At 42.0% G+C, this 18,734-nt stretch overlaps 1 long non-coding RNA gene across 1 annotated transcript in view; it reads left to right on the forward strand.

The window, feature by feature from the left end:
* Positions 1–17,972, forward strand: part of LOC115153201 (uncharacterized) — a 44,783-nt gene extending 26,811 nt beyond the window's left edge. The window contains exon 3 of the long non-coding RNA XR_003867656.1: positions 15,958–17,972. This is a non-coding gene — a long non-coding RNA (uncharacterized LOC115153201). The remainder of the gene's footprint in view (positions 1–15,957) is intronic.
* Positions 17,973–18,734: the final 762 nt, after the last annotated feature.

The following is an 18,734-nucleotide window of genomic DNA, read 5'->3' on the forward strand; positions in this document are numbered from 1 at the left end:
CCTTAAGATTTCGGAGTTAATGCCTAAACTTAACCCTAACCTTAATAATTTGGAGTTAATGCTTAAACTCAACTTTAAACACTTTGAAATGTGACTTTTGGAACATCTTCGAAATGTAACGTATGAGAAGCATTGATGAATGTTGAATTCTGACGTGAGACTAAGAGCTTGAAGGGATAAGAGCGACTGCAAAATTTTAAGCATCTGCCTCTGGTGCCAAAGGTTCCATGTACTAATCCATCGATAGAAAGTTGTTTTTGCGATTTTTGTTTTAAGCCTATCCCAAACCTTAACCCTTTAATCTTGTTGGGATAAGAGTGTCTGCTAAATATATAAAATGTAAATTATTAAGATTTTACAAAACATGGTGAACACACATGCAGACACATACAAACACACATACCTACCCTGTACTGTATACAGCACAATCAGCAGTAAAGAGAGTAGGAAGACACAATGAGTAAAAAAAGCAGGTCACTTACTGTTAATTTTTCATATGAATCCAGTGCTCCTTCACTGAGCAGAAAACAATGGTTTTACACCTACAGTAGAGCCCACTGACACTAACACACACTGGCTGCGTCATCATCGTGCGTGCGTGCATGTGTGTTCCCTCTGCTTGTGTCCTCCTGCCTCCCAATGCCTAGTGATCAGTAAAGCTCAGCTTAGTCCCAGTTCTCACACTACTATCAGTATATCCTTCAGTGCATATCCTTCCTCTCTAGGTTTCTTCCTAGGTTCCGGCCTTTCTAGGGAGTTTTTCCTAGCCACCGTGCTTCTACACCAGCATTGCTTGCTGTTCGGGGTTTTAGGCTGGGTTTCTGTACAGCACTTTGTGACATCAGCTGATGTAAGCAGGGCTTTATAAATTAATTTGATTGATTGATTGAGTGCCTAAACACAGCACCTGCCACTACCCTGCAATAACCCCCCTCTCTCTCTCTCTCTCTCTCTCTCTCTCTCTCTCTCTCTCTCTCTCTCTCTCTCTCTCTCTTTATCTTTTTCGCTCTCTCCTTGCATACATAAAACATAAACATAAAAACATCCTTCTGTTCACTGGCATTGGTGGTCTGGTCACCAGACTCTGTCAGACTCTAGCGGCACCCAAACATTATTAAAAAGCAGATTGGATGCTGGGGGCATCACATGTGGACATTACAGTAGCTGGAAGAAATTGCAAGCCCTGAACCTGTGTATCAAGACATCATAATTGAATCCATGAATTGTACGGGCATTAGAAATCATTATCCAACATTGTCACACGTATGTATACTGGAAGTGGACCATGATCCTGTGTTGTTGACTAGCGTTGTCTTTTATGTCAGTTGCATCAGGTTGCGTCAGTCTTGGTGCTCTGCTGGATTCCCTGGCTCTGGGCGTGGGTACTAGTCCAAACACTCCTCTTCTCTGCCAGGCAAGAGAGTGCCAAAATGCCACCACTCTGATGATGGCATTAGCCCTCTACGGTATGCCAAGAGAGGGTTGGACATTCATAAGCCAATGAATCGAGGTTTAAATGGGTGCCAAATACCTCAACAAAGGAATGACATACTTCATGAGGGAGTGCTGCTAAACAATGGAAGTATTGCCAGTCAGAATTGTTGTATACAGCAGTTGACCATTTGTTAATAGTAAAACATATTGGAAAGTGGTTTCCACATGGTTATCCACCAAACATTTGTTATTGCCTCAATAACATCTGTATTGGCTACTGAAAACGGAGAGAAATAGTTTTTTTATTTTATTTACGAACACATAATATATAAAACTAAGCTTTTCTGGATGAACTGAACAAATGCTTCATTCAACAAACCCCCTATCAAAATTCCCTTTTTCCAAAATGAGCTAATAATGGAAATTAATGCAGTATTTGTAACAATGCATAAACAGGGAGGATACGGTTCACCAGAAACCATGGGCTCTATTTTCATTTTCAAACACACTTCCATTTCCTACAGAATGTAATATGTGTAAAGTGGTTAAAAAATTAGACCCCTGTCCACCTCTCCCTTCCCCCATCCCACCACCACCCCTCCTTCCTCCCAATGAAAGTTCTGGCAGGCCTGAGCTGTTGTAATTGGCAGGCGGTTGCCGTGCCGATAGACTCCACCGTCCTGCAGGTCAAGAGTAATTTACTGTGCAGCTAAACGCCCTAGCTGTTTTTTTCTTTCCGGCGTCCATATTGGAAATCCCATCCAGGCTGTATTACAAGGCGAGATGATGGCTTAATCCCTTGTTAATTAGAATAACATCTCCGGCAGCTGAGGCTGAGGGGCCACTAATGCCGAGCTCTGGAGCTCCCTTCGGAGAGGCTGCCTGGCTCGCTTGCCATGGCCTAGAGAGGAGGGCTTGGCGCAGGCTCAGAGAGCTAGAGAGAGAGGGGGGCCCTGGATGTGCTTTGGATGAGGCGTGAAAGGCTGTCTAATCCACTGTTGATGACTCTTGTGGGCTAATGGGGCTGCAGTTTGTTGGCAGGTCCGGCCAATCCACCATGATCTAGGTCAGAGCAAGACTGAAGGACGATTAAGGGTGTCCTCAAAGGGTGTTTAAATGGTGTACTGGCACACCTGCTGTAAGGTTACAGATACTCCTTTGGCTGGACATCGTATTATGAAGCTGAAGAGCTTTGTTGTGCAACAATAAAGGCTAACCATGAAAATTGTGTGTGTGCGCGTGCGTGCATGTTCCATACGCACAGAAACCTTATTTCTCTCAAATGATGTGCACAAATTTGTTTACATCCCTGTTAGTGCGAATTTCTCCTTTGCCAAAAAATATCTATCCACCTGACAGGTATGGTATATCAAAAAGCTGATTAAACAGCATGATCATTACAAAGGTGCACCTTGTGCTGGGGACAATAAAAGGCACCTCCAAAATGTTCAATTTCGTCACACAACGCAATGCCACAGATTTCTCAAGTTTTAAGGGAGCGGTCATTTGACATGCTGACTGCAGGAATCTCCACTAGAGCTGTTGCCATAGAATATAATGTTAATTTCTCTGCCAGTAGCCACCTCCAACGTTGTTTTAGAGAATTTCGCAGTTTGTCCAACCGGCCTCACATCTGCAGACCACGTGTATGACGTTGTGTGGGCGAGCGGTTTGTGGTTTTGCAACGTTGTGAACAGTGTCCCATGGTGGCGGTGAGGTTATGGTATGGGCAGGTATAAGCTATGAACAATGAACACAATTGCATTTTATTGATGGCAATTTTAATGCACAGAGATACTGTGACGAGATCCTGAGGCCCACGAGATCCTGAGGCCCACCTGCTGGGGCGGCAGGTAGCCTAGTGGTTAGAGCATTGGACTAGTAACCGAAAGGTTGCAAGATCGAATCCCTGAGCTGGCAAGGTAAAAATCTGTCGTTGTGCTCCTGAATAAGGCAGGTAACCCACTGTTCCTAGGCCGTCATTGAAAATATGAAATTGTCGTTGCCTAGTTTAATAAAGGTTAAAAAAAAGGTTTCAGCATGATAATGCATGGCCTCATGTTGGAAGGATCTGTACACAATTCCTTGGTGTGAAAAATGTCCCAGTTCTTCCATGGCCAGACATGTCACACATTGAGCATGTTTGGGATGCTCTGGGTTGACCTGCATGACAGCGTGTTACAGTTCCCGCCAATATCTAGCAACTTCAAAGCCATTGAAGAGGATTGGAATAACATACAACAGCATAATCAACTCTATGTGAAGGAGATGTGTTGCGCTGCATGAGGCAAATGGTGATCACACCAGATACTGACTGGTTTTCTGATCCACGCCCCTACCTTTTTTTAAGGTATCTGTGACCAACAGATTCATATCTGTATTCCCAGTGATGTGAAATCCATAGATTAGGGCCTAATGCATTTATTTCATTTGACTGATTTCCTTTTTTGAACTGCAGCTCTGTAATGTCTTGTAATTGTTGCATGTTGCGTTTATAATTTTGTTCGGTATATATTTTTTTCAAGCCATATGCTGAGGTTAATGCTAGATAATATTTTTATGTACTGCCTTGAGGTACATTTATACAAAACATTACCAAAAGTATGTGGACACCTGCTTGTCAAACATCTCATTCCAAAATGATAGGCATTAATATGTAGTTGGTCCCCCCTTTGCTGCTATAACAGCCTCCACTCTTCTAGGAAGGCTTTCCAATAGACGTTGGAACATTGCTGTGGGGATTTGCTTCCATTCAACCACAAGAGTATTAGTGAAGTCGGCCACTGGTGTTGGGCGATTAGGCCTTGCTGGCAATCAGCTTTCCAATTCATCCCAAAGGTGTTCGATGGAGTTGAGGTCAGTGCTCTGTGCAGGCCAGTCAAATTTTTCCACACCGATCTCTATCAACCATTTCTGTAAGGACCTTGCTTTGTGCACAGGGATTGTCATGCTGAAACAGGAAAGGGCCTTCCCCAAACTATTGCCACAAAGTTTGAGGCACAGAATTGTTTAGAATGTCATTGTATGCTGTAGTGTTATGATTTTCCTTCACTGGAACTAAGGGGCCTAACCCAAACTAGGAAAAACAGCCCCAGACCATTATTCCTCCTCAACCAAACTTTGCAAATGACACTATGCATTCGGGCAGGAAGCTTTCTCCTGGCATCCGCCAAACCCAGATTTGTCTGTCGGAATGCCAGATGGTGAAGCGTGATTCATCACTCCAGAAAACTGCTCCAGAGTCTAATGGCGGCGAGCTTTTACACCACACCAGCCGATGCTTGGCATTGCGCATGGTGATCTTAGGCTTGTGTGCGGCAGCTCGGCCATGGAAACAGATTTCATGAAGTTCCCAATGAACAGTTATTGTGCTGACGTTGCTTCCAGAGGCAGTTTAGAACTTGGTATAGTATGTTGCAACCGAGGACAGACGATTTCTACGTGCTACGTGCTTAAGCACTCGGCGGTCCCGTTCTGTGAGCTTGTGTGGCCTACAACTTCACAGCTGAGCCGTTGTTGCTCCTAGATGTTTCCACTTCACAATAACAGCACATACAGTTGACCGGGGCAGCTCTAACAGGGCAGAAATCTGAGGAACTGACTTGTTGGAAAGGTGGCATCCTATGACGGTGCCATGTTGAAAGTCCCTGAGCTCTTCAGTAAGGCCATTCTACTACCAATGTTTGTCTATGGACATTGCATGGCTGTGTGCTCTATTTTATACACCTGTCAGCAACAGGTGTGGCTGAAATAGCCGAACCAACTAATTTGAAAGGGTGTCCACATAGTTTATATACACTATATATAGAAAAGTATCTCTTAAATACCCATGCCATGGAGGTACTGTGGGCGCAAGCAAATTCAACATGAACACATTTGCATGTTTATCAGTATTGTAAAGACTACGATACTGATAATGTATGTGTCACGTTTGATGAAAATATAAATGCAAATAAAGCAAATAATAATCAAAGTATTAAAAGTAAAATTTATACAATAAGACAGCCAATAAAAACACGACCTAAGTAAGTAAATGACCAAAAATTGACATGGCACCAAAAAACTAACACAGTAATACAGGAGGAAAAACCGTGGTCATCAAAAGGCATTTTAAAGAATGCATACAATAGATAGAATGTTTGTTATTGTTTGTATCAATTTGAAACACCTGACCCTTTTGAACTGTTCTCATGGGTTGTCACAGAACACAACAAAATGTATCTGGTCAGGTGTGAGTCATGAGCTTGTATCATCATGAAAAAGAAGAGCGAGAGGGAAGATGAAGAAGAAGAAATATTAAAGTGAGAAAGTGAGTGGAAAAATGTTATGCAAAGATTGAGAAAACAGCTAGAACATTAAACAAAGAAGAATAGCAAGGAAAAGAGACAGAGAGAGGGAGCGGGAAAAAAAAGATAGAGATAAAGGAAGATAGAGAGAGGGTAAAAGCTGTGTGCCCCTCCAGCTCAACCTGTTAAAGTGGCTTTATTAGAAGTCAGGGACTGATCACACTGCTAAGTGACCCGCCAAGGTCAGGATGAAGGGCAGCAGCTGTAATTAGTATGCACTTTGGCGCAGCAGGGCTACACTGACATTAGTATGCTTCTCTATGGGGCAGGGCTAGGCTATGCTACCATTGTTCCGCCACAATCAAATTAGCCCCACTGATGAGGCCTGAGCTCTGTGACCTCAGAGCCTGCATGGCTTTCTAGTGATAGAAATGACAATGGCACAAAAGAGTATGTGTGCCACACTCTTCGGGGACAGTGGGGCTCACATACTCATTTCTGATTATAGCAGCTCTTTATTTATATATTTTCTCCTGGTGAACGTAATTGAAATGAGGTGTTGGCTGCAATATGTGAAATGGATGCCCCTCTGGCTCTGTGACATTGGCCTGCCTCTAAACCTCAGTACTGGTTGATGTGGAGTGGACATCAACAAAACGTGTGTGTGTGTGTGTGTGTGTGTGTGTGTGTGTGTGTGTGTGTGTGTGTGCATGTGTGCATGTGCGCTTGTGTGCACACGCGTACACGTGTGTGCGAGTGTACATGTGTGTGTTTGTGAGTCATGTCTCAGACATTGGCAGTCAGTTCAGACTCCCCCTCCCTCCCCATGCTCTCCTTCGCCCATATTGTGTGATTTAGTGAGATCAGATGTGATAGGCGATGCAGGCGATGCAGGCTGTTGTTAATGCACCGTGGGGTCCACAATAGCACTGCGCCACACCTCTGAGGGTAGCATGAATCAGATGGACAAAAAAGAGAGGAAATTAGATATGCAGCATACCAATTTTACAGTCCCAGCCTCTGAGATTGAAATAGCCAAGATTAATGTATCATATTTTCTATCTACACTGTCCCCACCGAATCAACTCTAATATATTGAGCAGATTTGCGGAACAAGACTTTATCTAAGGGAGTTCTCCAAAAGCTGTGCTGACCCCGGGATTTGATTTGGTTCAGGGATGTTTCTGTCGAGGAGTGAGACTCCAATGCTGTTAAAGAAATATAAACTCAGATTGCACATTTATATTGGGGATGATTGCAGATAGGGTGTCAGTGTGCCACTGATACATGCTGAATGTTCTCACAGAGTAGTGAAAAGGAGGAAGGGAACAGGGAGGTAGGCTACTGGCCTAAAATATTAATATATTTCCCTGTGTATCTGATGTCTCCAAGACAGTTATAGAGAATGCTAGTGAGACTGTCCTTGAATTTTAACACAATCATGTCAAACATTGAAGCTGCCATATAATATTCCTGACTTTACAGAAGGTAAACATCCATTGTTATAGAAATAAACGGATCTGTATATTGACGGCTAGCTAGTTCTTTTTTAGGTCTAAAACTCCTGGCCATTTGTCTTGCCCATTGCTCTCAATGGCTTTATTCACACAATGGAGTATTTCAGTCAATATTTTTGTGGTTGCTATGGCATAGAAACGCTAACAGAGAGATTGGAAAAGAGAACAATTTATATCAACTGATATTTGTATTCCCTTACTTTGTTCCATAGACATTTCATCAAATTAATTTCAGATTGACTTACCTGGTCAGTGTCTCTCTCTCCCTCTCTCCCTGCGTGTGTGTTTGTTGGGGGGGGGGGACGGTGACTTCAAAGTCAGCACGTAGTCACACAGATTCTCTCTCTCCCCGTCTCTCTCTCTCTCTCTCTCTCTCTCTCTCTCTCTCTATATATATATATATATATATATATATATATATATATCCCCATTCCTGTCAAGCAGCCATCTTTTATAGTGATAGTTCATCCTTTACATGGCTCTGATTATCTCCAAACTGAAATCAGACAATAGACATAAATATCTGGGAGCATCATAGGGAAGTGAGCCGGTTAAAGAGGATAAAGCAGGGATCAAGTTTCTCTCCTGATGAAAATCAATGCAATGTGACTGGGTGGAAAATGACTCAACATGTCATCTATAAAGAGATGAGCCATTATATCATTAGAGCTAATTTGATATTTTCTACTTGTAACCCTATTGTTAGTCATTCATTATGGAAGATGGACATGTAAATGATTCATATCTGTCCATTGTCATCATTTTCAATGTGGTTCAGACTAAACAGCAAGAGACTCAATTACCATTGAGTTTTTTTGTGTAAGCACAATGACTGCTAGTACTAACACTACCACTGCCACTGCTACTATAGTATTCTACGATAACTGCTGGAAAACTCATATTTCTACTATCACTGGACCTATACTACTACTACTACTACTACTACTGCTACTACTACTACTACTACTATCACTACTACTACTACTACTACTATCACTACCATTAGTCAGAAATACCCAGGTTGGGGTGGCAAACTTGACGACGATTCAGAACAACAACGACAAAATCTGTATACTAAAAATATATAATTATAGCACCACCCAAAAGGGCACTTGGCGAGTGGGGGGGGGGCAAAAGGGCAGGTGTTTGGGCACAGGTAGACCCCTAAATGTGCACATGCCTGCATACACACATGCACTGAGAGACAAAAGAAAACGTTTGATTTTCATTTGGTGTAGCAGGGCATTAGCCGTGATGTCTTAACACTTGTAAATGAACCCTCCTCCCCTCCTAATCTGTCACTTTAACGTTCTATAGATTATATTTCAGCCTCTGTAGTATTACATTCGCAATAATAATCATCAACCTCTGCTGTTGTTCCCTCCCGCAGAAATTAAATCTAGCCGCTGAGTGCACAACTAATAAAAGATCTTGCCGGAGGAAATAAACAAATAAATATGATGAATCATAAGGCCAGGGATTTGTATTCAGATGCAAGAGACAATTACACAAAGAGTTTGAATTTATCAGCCGCTGCACCTCTCAACAGCTCAATAATGGACCACCGCTGCCGCCGGCCGGTGTGACTCCCACACACCCACACACACCACAAACCGGTGGTGCGGCCTTTTCTTTTCTGCCAAGGTATGTCTTATCAGACGATAGTCTGAGGAGTAGATTCTGAGGAGGGGATATTGTTTATTAGCACAGCCTGTGTGTGTGTGCGTTATTCTCTCACAGAGTGCTCCAATCTGAGACTAGGGCTGGGATTTAATTCATAGTGCTCCATGCTGGGCAGCCAACAGTGCAACTTTTAAAGGACATTCGTGAACATCGCATTAATGGTAAAATCTGCAAATGTTGGCTCAATCGGAAAATACCTTTCAACAGGGTCGCAACTTTGGTTTTAGACGTGTGGGGGACATAATATATATATATATATATATATATATATATATATATATATATATATATATATATACACACAGTCCAGTCATACGTTTGGACACACCTACTCAAGGGTTTTTCTTCATTTTTACTATTTTCTACATTGTAGAATAATAGTGAAGACATCAAAACTATGAAATAACACATATGGAATATGTAGTAACCAACAAATGTGTTAAATAAATCTAAATACAATGTTATATTTGAGATTCTTCAAAGTAGCCACCCTTTGCCTTGATGACAGCTTTGCACACTCTTGGCATTCTCTCAACCAGCTTCACCTGGAATGCTTTTCCAACAGTCTTGAAGGAGTTCCCACATATGCTGAGCACTTGTTGGCTGCTTTTCCTTCACTCTACGGTCCAACTCATCCTAAACCATTTCAATTGGGTTGAGGTCGGGTGATTGTGGAGGCCAGGTCATCTGATGCAGCACTCAATCACTCTCCTTCTTGGTCAAATATCCCTTACACAGCCTGGAGGTGTGTTGGGTCATTGTACTGTTGAAAAACAAATGATAGTCCCTCTAAGCGCAAACCAGATGGGATGGCGTATCGCTGTACAATGCTGTGGTAGCTATGCTGGTTAAGTGTGCCTTGAATTATAAATAAATCACAGACAGTGTCACCAGCAAGCACTCCCACAGCGTCACACCTCCTCCTCCATGCTTCATGGTGGGAACTACACATGTGGAAATCTTCTGTTCACCTACTCTGCGTCTCACAAAGCCAGGGCAGTTGGAACCAAAAATCTCAAATTTGGAGTCATCAGACTTCCACCGGTCTAATGTCCATTGCTTGTTTTTCTTGGCCCAAACAAGTACCTTCTTACTATTGGTGTCCTGTAGTTTTGTTTCTGCAGCAATACGACCATGAAGGCCTGATTCACGCGGTCTCCTCTGGAAAGTTGATGTTGAGATGTGTCTGTTAGTTGAACTCTGTGAAGCATTTACTTGGTTTGCAATTTCTGAGGCTGGTAACTCTAATGAACTTATGCTCTGCAGCAGAGGTAACTCTGGGTCTTCCTTTCCTGTGGCGGTCTTCATGAGAGCGAGTTTCATCATAGCGCTTGATGGTTCTTGCGACTGCACTTGAAAAAACGTTCAAAGTTCTTGACATTTTCCGTATTGACTGAACTTCATGTTTTAAAATAAAAAGGACTGTCGTTTCTCTTTGTTTATTTTAGCTGTTCTTGCCATAATATGGACTTGGTATTTTACCAAATAGGGCTATCTTCTGTATACCACCCCGACCTTGTCACATCACAACTGATTGGCTCAAATGCATTAAGAAGGAAATAAATACTACAAATCAACTTTTAACAAAACACACCTGTTAATATAAATGCGTTCCAGGGGACTATGTCATGAAGCTGGTTGAGAGAATGCTAAGAGTGTGCAAAGACGTCATCAAGGCAAAGGGTGGCTACTTTGAAGAATCTGAAATAAAATACATTTTGATTTGTTTAACACTTTTTTGGTTACTACATGACTCCATATGTGCTATTTCATAGTGTTGATGTCTTCACTGTTATTCTAGAATTTAGAAAAGAGTAAAAATAAAGAAAAACCCTTGAATGAGTAGGTGTGTTTCGTTTATCCAGTAGGATAAACACTCAAATCAGCCTACCGACCGTTCGGAAGCGTCCGCAATGTCCTAAAGCACACCATTGCCCTGTTTTGTATCACATTCCAGTGATTAAACTGGAGGGGACAAAAATTTAATTTCAGATTGTGGGGGGGACATGTCCCCCCTGAAAGTTGCTCCCCTGCCAGAGCTCTCCCAGCGTCACAGAGCTCTGTTTATGTAGATTTAGTTGAAACTCGGCTCAAATCCTACATTGGCTAAAACTCTGAGCTTCATGGATAGAGGACATATATATATAACAAAATCCTCAAAATGGAAGAATTATATATATTTTTTTAAATAAATAGTCATTAAAATTCAATAACTAAAATGTAGTCGTCAGCTCCCTTTGTCAATATATTTTAGAAACATCGTCGGAATCGATTATTGTCCTGCTGAAACTTGAATTCCTTTCCCAGTTACTGTTGTAAAGCAGAATGAAGCAGGTTTTCCTCTAGGATTTTGTCTGTGCTTAGCTCTATCCCGTTTCTTTTTATCCTGAAAAACTCCCCAGTATTTGCCGATGTCAAGCATACCCATACCATGATGCAGCCACCATCATGACAAGGCTACTGTTGTTTAGCAATGCTTGACTCAGATGGAGACGTCTTAATAGCTTGACAAACACTTTGTGAATCTGTTTCGGGTCAGACAGCTAACATTAAGATTTCGAATGCTTCCCGTCTGGACAACATGGTATGACAAGGAGAAGATTGCTAATGCTCACTAGCTTTTTCGTTCTTCTCAGGATCAGGATCTGTGCTCTAAATAACTCAACTGGCTAGTTTGCCTCTCTGTAAAGAGAAGGGCGGGCTCTACCCTTCTAATTTGATAGAGCGAAGCTTTCTCTGTGCACTCGCTTCATGGTTCACCCGATAACTTCTCATCGCATTTTGTTCAGTTTTCACACTCAACAATTGTGGTTTATACTCTGACCACAACCACACACTTACAAAAAAAGTTCTGGATTGAACCAAAAAGGGTTCTGTTGCTTGCTTCATTCATATGTTTGGGGTGGCAGGTAGCCTAGTGGTTAGAGCATTGGACTAGAAGCTTCCTAGATCAAATCCCTGACAAGGTAAAAATAAATTGTTCTGTCCCTGAACAAGACAGTTAACCCACTGTTCCTAGGCTGTTATTGTGAATAAGAATGTGTTCTAAACTGACTTGCCTAGTTAAAATAAAGGTAAAACATATATGGCACACCTAGACGTTTCTATATAGAACCTTTTTGTAGGGTTTTTTGAAAAGAAACCCAGCGTTTCTTCTTCACTGAACCAAAATTGGTTCAATATTGGACCCTTAGGTTTATGGAACCACAGCAGAGGTTCAAACTGTAGAACCCAGTTCCTACATTTGAATGTACAAATTGATTTTATTAAACAAAACTATGCTACATTTTTATTTCTGGGACCCTCAGGATGACAAATCAGAGCAAGATTACTTAATGTAAGTATATTATTATCCTTCACAGGTGAATGAATCAAACCAGTTGCCGTGATAAAAGTTTATTTCTGTTGTGCACTCTCCTCAAACAGTAGCATGGTATTTTTTCACTCTAATAGCTACTGTAAATTGGACAGTGCAATTAAATTTAAGCTTTCTGCCCGTGTAAGACATGTCTATGTCCTAGGAAATGTTCTTGTTACTTACAACGTTATACTAAACACATTAGCGCACGATAGCTCAACTGTCCCGCAGGCGGACACCAATCCTGTAGAGGTTTTAAGGAGTGTCATATATAAATCAAGGAGTGTCATATATAAATCAAGCATGTTTTGGCTCTTTCCAGAACTCTTGCACAAAACTACTGACCACAACCACACAACTATTTACAACATAACTACTGAACCACACAACTACTGACCACAGCCAGACAACTACTGACCACAATTACTGACCACAACAACACAACTACAGACCATAACTATTGACCACAACTACTGACCACAACTTCTGCACAAAATCCTGACCACAACCACACAACTACTGAACCATAACTACTGACCACAAAACTACTGGCTACTACTGACCAGAGCTACTGACTGCAACCACACAACTACTGAACCACACAACTACAGAACCACACAAAGAATGATCACAACCACATAATTGCTGACCAGAAATACTGAACACAATTGCTAACCACGACCACACAACTACTGACAACACAACTACTGACCACAACTACTGACCACAAACACACAACTACTGACCACACATCTACTAATCACAACAACATAACTACAGACCATAACTACTGACCACAACTACTGACCACAACTTATGAACAAAATCCTGACCACAACCACGCAAATACTGATGCACAACTACTGAACCACACAACTACTGACCACAACCAACCAACTACTGACCACACAACTACTGACCACAACCTTACAACTGCTGAACAACAACTACCAACCACACAGCTGCTGACCGCAACAACACAACTACAGACCATAACTACTGACAGCTACTGACCACGAACTTCTGAACCACAACTACTGACCACTACAGACCAGAACTACTGACCACAACCAAACAACTACTGACCACAACTACTGAATCACACAATTACAGAACCAGACAACTAATGACCACAACCACACAATTGCTGACCAGAAATACTGAACAAAATTACGTAACAACCAACCAGCTACTGCCCACAACCAGACAACTAGACACCAAAATTACTGACCACAACTACTGACCACACCTCCTGACCACAACCACACAACTACTGAACCACAACTACTGACCACACAATTAGAAAACAAACAACTAATGACCCCAACTGCTGACCAGAAATAATTGACCACAACCAATAAACTACTGAACTCAGCTCCTGATAACAAGCACACAACATCTGTACCTCAACAACAAAACTACAGACCATAACGACTGACCACAAAACGACTGACCACCACTGACTAAAACTACTGACCCCAACCACACAACTACTGGCCACACAACTACTGAAACACACAACTAATGACCTCAACTACTGACCACAATTACCGACCACAACCACACAACTAATGACCACAACCAACAAACTACTGACCACACAACTACTGACCACAAAACACATTTAGATCATGTAACTACTGGCCACAACTACAGACCACAACCACACAACTACTGAACCACAACTACTGACCACACAGCTACTGACCACAACAACACAACTACAGACCACAACTACTGGCCACAACTACTGACCACAACTTCTGAACAAAATCCTGACCACAACCACACAACTACTGAACCACAACTACTGACCACAAAACTACTGACAACTACTGACCAGTAGTACTTACCATAACCACACAACTACTGAACCACACAACTACAGAACCAGACAACTAAAGACCATAACCACACGATTGTTGACCAGAAATACTGAACACAATGACACAACAACCAAACAACTACTGACCACACAACTACTGACAACAACTACTGCCTACAACAACACAACTAGACACCAAAATTACTGACCACAACTACTGAACACAACTCCTGACCACAACCACACAACTATTGAACCACAACTCAACTACTGACCACAAAACCACTGACCTAAACTTCTGACCACAACCATACAACTACTGACCACACAACTACTGACCACAACCACACAACTAGTGACCACAACTACTGACCACAACCAGACAACTACTGCCCACAACTACTGAACCACACAATTACTGACCAACACTACTGACCACAACTACTGACCAAAACTATTGACCACCACTGACTAGGGATTGGCATTTGGAATTATTTCACTCTTCAAATAATATAAATAGTGTACAACTTTTTAAACTTCTTCCACTACCACAAAACATTTTAAAGAGCTTTAGCAAGCCCACATCTTTACTTGTAAAGTTCCCATCTAGTTTAGTTATGCAGTTTTTATTTATATGTAAATATATATATATATATATATATATATATATAATTTTAATCCCACTTTGTTAGAACTCAAAGGGGTCTGAATACTTTTGCAAAGCATTGTATGTGGGAAACAGTTTGCATGTTATTGAGGGAAAAGGAATGCATACGTGTTTATCTGCCTTCATTCATCCTCTGACTTACTACACATTGCCTTTGGACAAAGTACATTTTAGTGACAGTATTGCTTTGACATTGGGAGTCAGGGAGTCAGGAAGCATGTGGTAAGTTTAATAATAACAAACATTTATCATCGATCATTGCAACACAAGTAGCACAGCAAGAACCAACACTGCCTGATGACTGAGGTTGGTGAGGGCTATATGATGGGGGAGAGTAATCAGGGTGGTGATGAAGTCCAGGTGTGCTTAAAGATGGGGAGCGGGTGTCGCAATGATGGTTGCCATATGTGGGCAATGTAGGTTGCCAGGACCGGTGGTAGGCCGTCATTGTAAAATAAGAACTTGTTCTTAATTGACTTGCCGAGTAAAATGCAGGTTTAATAAATAAAAAAATAAATAAACAGTAGACCGGTGACGTCAAGTGCCAGAGGAAGGGCGCAGGACTAGATGTGACAGACAGTGAACATCACATTTTATTAAGTAATTCATAAAATTTTATGAAATGCATTTTAAATACATTTTGACTTGACTTGACATATCAGTAATATTGTTTTTCATGAGTCCTGTGATCTGTGGATTGAGACCCTTCCTGTTTGTTGTGACTCATACATGATTGGTGAGAAGAGCTGCTGACGTAAGGATGTCACAGCATTCGATCAACTGGAATGGACTTTCTATATTCAGAATGTGTGTGTGTGTGAGAGAGAGTGTGAGTGTGTATGTGTTTACTGTGAGAAAACAGAAAAAAACATGAGTCACAGAGAGAGAATGAGGGGAAATAAATCTGAGCAGTAGGGTCTGACTGGAACTGCTCCCCATGCAGCAAACACACTCTGCCGGACAAACGTGTCCCTTGACACCTCACACCTAACCCCTTGTCATCCTTTCCTCCCTCTCCTCGCTGGCTCTGTCTTTCCTCTCCTCTTCTTTCTGGCTTTGTGTCATCCTCCTCTCCTCTCCTCTCCTCTCCTCTCCTCTCCTCTCCTCTCCTCTCCTCTCCTCTCCTCTCCTCTCCTCTCCTCTCCTCTCCTCTCCTCTCCTCTCCTCTCCTCTCCTCTGCTGGCTAGCTGACAGTTGGAGCCAGGCGGGGTCACCTCCCCTCACCTCCCAGGGGTGTGTGGGTACAGCTCCGGAGCTCCAGAGCCCACGCCCCAGCGGCTCCCTGACTTGCCCAGCGAGGAGAAGTGAAGTGTGGGGAGAGCCGGGCTGCTCTGCTGAGACGGGGGCCTCAGGCCTGGAGGTACCTCTGGCCTACTCACTTTAGGTCATGCGAGATGCAGTCTGCCAGGCCTGCCCCAACCCCCTCAGAGTGAAGAGTGCAAGAGGAGCAGAGCGGTCACTGCTGCACTTGAGCTGTTGAGCCATGTACTTCTCACACTCAGTCATCTCTGTCTGCTTCTATCACTTTGTTTTGGACTGCATTTCCCTCTCAGTGATGTCATGATAAGCTTTGAATTCTAACAAAACTAAACCTTTTTTTTTATATGCCCTACATTGTGAAATATCCTTAGGTTATGATTTCTATATAAATCATATTTAAATAATAAACTAGAGTAACACACTAAGTAACACACTGGCGATGCTTACAAAGACGTAAACTCATAGTGGTTATCGTAGTGTTGGGTTGGTGTGTGTGTCCTGCTCAGGCTCATAGTTTATAACCCTGAGAGAGAACCATCCTCTCATATCTACTGATGGCTCCTTTTTAACAATGGTCGATCAGCTGCAACATCAAAGGTCCTGGGTCGTGCTGGAATAGCTGCATCTTGGGACCACATTAGTGTGTGTGTGCATGATTTTTCACTGTTTTGAAGTTCCCTGTCTCTCTCCCTCTCTGACCTATTTGACTATGGGAGGGGTAGACGTGGGGTGACCACACATAGAATGCATAACCCCAACCCCTTAAATGTCATAAATGCTGGGTATAGTTGGGGTTGATGGCATTTCAGTTACATAAAATGCAAGAGTCAACAACAACAACAACATACATTAAGACTCACATAAAAGCAACAGGCAACCAAAGATACTGGTAACTTTCCCAAGATAACTCATCAGCGTCGTTTCCTGTGGCAGCAAATGAAGCATAGTGAACAGAACAAACAAAGAGGTGGGCAGAGCCAAGCACAAGCTAGCAAGATCCTATTGGCGCGTTTTAGCATGTATTTGCATATTTCCGTTAGGAAATGCCTTATTTGTGAAGTGCCCGTGTGCAACAACTCAACTCCTTCTAAACAACGCAACTTTGGCAAAGGGTCAAGTCTACAAAACTTTGTTTGTAACAGATTCCAGTTTTGGGAACAGAAAACTGCATTGAGTTCAAATGTTTCTTCAATGAGAAAATTTGCTGAATGTCGGACAAGTTTCATCTACTGTAGCTCCATATTCTCCCACTTCTCGCCACTGGACTTGCTGTCATCAGAATATTGGGTGGCGAGTGGAAGTTCAAAACGGATGCTTCAGATTTATACATCCTCTGAGACATCTGGCTCCTTCTATCTGTGACTCAATGCTGCTGATGTAGCACACATTTTCATTTTAATAAAGCTTCATTTGAATTTTCATTCAAATTCAAAAACAACTCATCCAAATGAAGAGCAAATTTCAAGAACAAAATACAAAAAATATATGATTATCTCCAAACCACCTTTCATGTGATATCTGTTAAAGTTCCTGTGAGTGTTTGGTAAAACCATCGCTGATATCTTGACAGGATCTTATTTTGTATGTTCTAAAACAACTTCTTGACATAAAACATCCATTGCTTTATTAGCCTCAAATCAGACTTTTATATTTAGTGTCTAAACAAGGAATTCCGTTCTTGTCAAAAAGTGAGAAAAAGACAACATGATGCACAAATGATCAAATTTCAAATCAAATGTATTTATTTATATAGCCCTTCTTACATCAGCTGATATATCAAAGTGCTGTACAGAAACCCAGCCTAAAACCCCAATCAGCAAGCAATGCAGGTGTAGAAGCACGGTGGCAAGGACAAACTCCCTTGTCACGTCGTGACCAGTAAAAGGGGTTATTTGTTATTGTAGTTTGGTCAGTGAGTGGCAGGGGGTGTTTGTTTTGTGTGTTTCGGGGTTTTTGATTTATGTTCTATATTTTCTATTTCTATGTTTATTATAGTTTTCTATTTCTATGTTGTGTTTTTCAATTACCTCCAATTAGAGGCAGCTGGTTGTTGTTGTCTCTAATTGGAGGCCATATTTAAGTGTGTTTGTTTTTCACTTGTGTTTGTGGGTGGTTGTTCCTAGTATAGTCTGTGCACCTTACTGGATTGTTTTTGTTGTTTGTTTTGTTTAAATGTCTTCTCTGTAATAAAGTAAAGAAGATGATCAATATACCCGCTGCATTTTGGTCCACTCCTTACGACGCCCATGACATCCCTAGAATGGCCAAAACCTAGGAAGAAACCTAGAGAGGATCCAGGCTATGAGGGGTGGCCAGTCCTCTTCTGGCTGTCCCGGGTGGAGATTATAACAGAACATGGTCAAGATGTTCAAATGTTCATAAATGACCAGCATGGTCAAATAATAGTAATCACAGTGAACAGGTCAGTGTTCCATAGCCGCAGGCAGAACAGTTGAAACTGGAGCAGCAGCACAGCCAGGTAGTCCTGAGGCATGGTACAAGGGCTCAGGTCCTCCGAGAGAGAGAAAGAAACAAAGAGAGAAAGAAAGAATTAGAGAGAGCATACTTAAATTCACACAGGACACCGGATAAGACAGGAGAAATACTCCAGATATAACAGACTGACCCTAGCCCCCCGACACATAAACTACTGCAGCATAAATACTGGAGGCTGAGACAGGAGGGGTCAGGAGACACTGTGGCC

This window comes from Salmo trutta, chromosome 18, assembly GCF_901001165.1.
Source record: "Salmo trutta chromosome 18, fSalTru1.1, whole genome shotgun sequence".
Lineage (NCBI taxonomy): Eukaryota > Metazoa > Chordata > Actinopteri > Salmoniformes > Salmonidae > Salmo > Salmo trutta.